Here is a 3,854-nt window from a genome sequence, read left to right on the forward strand (position 1 = left end):
TGAGAGTCAAGTGAATCATTTCTTAAAAGCACTACATTATAATTTGGTGAACCAAAATGCTGTGTCCTATTCATGAAATATCTGTGGCAAGAAATTAGATGAGATCACTTCAGTGCCTGCTTCTATCCATCTTTCTCCTAACTTTCTCAAAGATTTCTCCACAACTCTTGAGAATGCCTGAGGTTCTCCATTTCAGAGGCAATGGGGAAAAATGCACCCATCTTCAAAATAATATTACTTCACAAACCTATAGAAGCCTATGTCATATCTATGTTAGTAATAAGATGTAAGTAGTTATCATTTACTTTTGCTTATCGATAAATGGATATATATGCCAAAAAATGATGAAATGCATGTCTCCTACAAGATGTCTCTCTAGCAAATGTAATAATTCAAACAAATCATAAAGAGGAATTTGAATCTAATTAGGTACATAACTATTATAACATGACACTAACAGAGATTTTAAAAGTCCAATAACAAGTATAGACGCACACACACACACACACACACACACACACACACTATGCTTTGAACACTGAATAAATGTTTATAGAACAAAGGTTGGCAAGAAGCATAACAATATTTATAATAACTATAATTAAATTCAGATTATCTCTAAATTCTCCAATTTAGAAGATTTATTCTCCAATTTTTCTATCTTTAACATATATTACCTTTGAACCATAAGATATGCTATTTTAAAATAAAGATATGTAGAAAGTAAGACAATACACATTGAGAACCATAAAGACCTCTTCGGTGATGATCTTCAGATCGAAAAACATTTTCATGATTTTGCTGTAATAGGTGGCTTTGGAAACATTCAACAATAAGAGTCTAAACTATGATTTTTAGGGCTGCCTGGGTGGCTCAGTCGGTTAAACATCTAACTTTGGCTTAGGTCATGATCTCGCAGTCTGCTCTGTGAGTTCGAGCTCGGCATCAGGCTCTGTGCTGACAGCTCACAGCCTGGAGCCTGCTTCGGATTCTGTGTCTCCCTCTCTCTCTGCTCCTCCCCAGCTCACGCTCTGTCTCTCTCTGTCTCTCAAAAATAAATAAATGTTAAACAAAAATTAAAACAAATTAAAACAAATTAAAAAAAATTTAAACTATGATTTTTATGTTCATTTCAAATAATACTTAGTTAAAATCAGTTGACTGAACATTTTAAATTTCTCCAAAATACAATTTTAAGATAAAAATAAAGATATACATAATTAAGATAAAAACATTTTAAGGTGATATCTTGTTACTTTGCATTGCATCAAATCTAGTTGCATTCTTAACTTTTAAGAATTAACACATGAATCACTGTGTAATCATAACCTACTTTAAAAACCTATGTATCTTCATAAGGTCCCAGTAATTCATTTTTGCTTTTAATTCCCTTGCCTTTGGGGATGTGTCGAGTAAGAGATTGCTACGGCTGAGGTCAGAGAGGTCTTTTCCTGCTTTCTCCTCTAGGGTTTTGATGGTTTCCTGTCTCACGTTCAGGTCCTTTATCCATTTTGAGTTTATTTTTGTGAATGGTGTGAGAAAGTGGTCTAGTTTCAACCTTCTGCATGTTGCTGTCCAGTTCTCCCAGGACCATTTGTTAAAGAGACTGTCTTTTTTCCATTGGATGTTCTTTCCTGCTTTGTCAAAGATTAGTTGGCCATACGTTTGTGGGTCTAGTTCTGAGGTTTCTATTCTATTCCATTGGTCTATGTGTCTGTTTTTGTGCCAATACCATGCTGTCTTGATGATTACAGCTTTGTAGTAGAGGCTAAAGTCTGGGATTGTGATGCCTCCTGCTTTGGTCTTCTTCTTCAAAATTACTTTGGCTATTTGGGGCCTTTTGTGGTTCCATATGAATTTTAGGATTGCTTGTTCTAGTTTCGAGAAGAATGCTGGTGCAATTTTGATTGGGATTGCATTGAATGTGTAGATAGCTTTGGGTAGCATACAGAGAAAGACAGATACCATATGGTTTCACTCTTATGTGGATCCTGAGAAACTTAACAGAAACCCATGGGGGAGGGGAAGGAAAAAAAAAAAAAAAGAGGTTAGAGTGGGAGAGAGCCAAAGCATAAGAGACTCTTAAAAACTGAGAGCAAACTGAGGGTTGATGGGGGGTGGGAGGGAGGGGAGCGTGGGTGATGGGTATTGAGGAGGGCACCTTTTGGGATGAGCACTGGGTGTTGCATGGAAACCAATTTGACAATAAATTTCATATATTGAAAAAAAAAATAAAAATAAATAAATAAAAATAAATAAAAACCTATGTAAATGACAGCCATATATTTCCCACTTAACACATTTAAGTCTCATCTAACCACCACAGAGAAACTAAAAATTTGTTGCAAATACGCTTATTTTACAAAAGTTGTTTTTTGATGTTTATGTAGTAAATCTAATCATAATTCCTTCATTTACTTTCGAATTAACAAAGACTTTATCTTCATTATCTTTGTGGCTTTTCCATAAATCTAAAATTATTCCAAACCAAAAGCTTTATATAAATCATAATATTTTAAATATTTCCTTTGGACATTTAATTTTACATTAACTGAATTTAAAACAACTGTGATAATATAAAAAAAATGCATTCGGGGCGCCTGGGTGGCTCAGTCGGTTGGGCGGCCGCCTTTGGCTCGGGTCATGATCTCGCGGTCCGTGAGTTCGAGCCCCGCTTCCAGCTGTGCGGACAGCTCAGAGCCTGGAGCCTGTTTCAGATTCTGTGTCTCCCTCTCTCTGACCCTCCCCGTTCATGCTCTGTCTCTAGCTGTCTCAGAAATAAATAAACGTTAAAAAAAAAAAAATTTAAAAAAATGCATTCAATCTCCTAAAACAATTTCCTTTGAAAAATCTTACTTTCACATGTAAAAGGATTGGCTATTTAATGCCTTTTTTCTTTGGAATCACATACATTAAAAAGTAATCAATTACTAAAGGGCTCACTCTTAATTTTGTTCATAGCACAGTATTAGTATTAATAGATTCACGATGTCATTTTCTAAGATTTTGGTGAGTGTTGATTATATTTATACAATTAACTGTGGAACACCTGTGCTACTTTTTAATATTGATCATAGTCCATATTTATGAGCAACCCAAGCTGGTTACAAGAGCAAAGACACTAGGAAAGGCAATAATCTTTTTCAAGAGATGGTTTTTTTTTTTTTTTGTAAGGGTTTCAAAATATTTTTTATTTAAATTCCAGTTCACATGCAACGTGATATGAGTTTCAGGTGTACTATATAACGATTCAACACTTCCATACAACACGTGGTGCTCATCCCAACAAGTGCACTCCTTGGCCCCCGTCAACCTATTTCACCCATCCTCCCCACCACCTCCCCTCTGGTAACCCTCAGTTTGTTCTCTATAGTGAAGAGTCTGTTTCTTGGTTTCCCACGCTCTCTCTTTTTTCCCCTGGGCTGCAAGAAGCCCAGGACCTCAGCAGGCATTAGATCTTACATGGGGGCTAATTGTTGCCCAGTTCAGTGGACGTCTCAGAGCGATTTTAGGGTGGTTGGCTCTCCCCACCCTTGAGGCTAGATTGTTGAGCAGGGACCCTAACTCTACCGGTCTCGAGGGCCCCAGCTCCAAATGGAGTGTGTGTACTTGGTATGCAAGTGCCGGTCAGATCAGGGTAGCCAGGGATTTGTACAGAGCAAGGGTCACCCTGTGAAGCCAGGTCACAAGAGCAGACCACTGGAAGTACCTGGCACCTGCCTAATTCCAGGGCTTAACCTATTCAAAGGCTGGTATTTTCCCTAAAGGCAGGTCTAGAGAAAGCTGGAATGCTTTATCAGGGCAGGCTGGCTGGGATGGCCGGAGGCTCTCTCATAAGACACACCTGGGAGCCT

The sequence above is a fragment of the Panthera leo genome, chromosome F3 (genome assembly GCF_018350215.1).
Source record: "Panthera leo isolate Ple1 chromosome F3, P.leo_Ple1_pat1.1, whole genome shotgun sequence".
Taxonomy (NCBI): Eukaryota; Metazoa; Chordata; class Mammalia; order Carnivora; family Felidae; genus Panthera; species Panthera leo.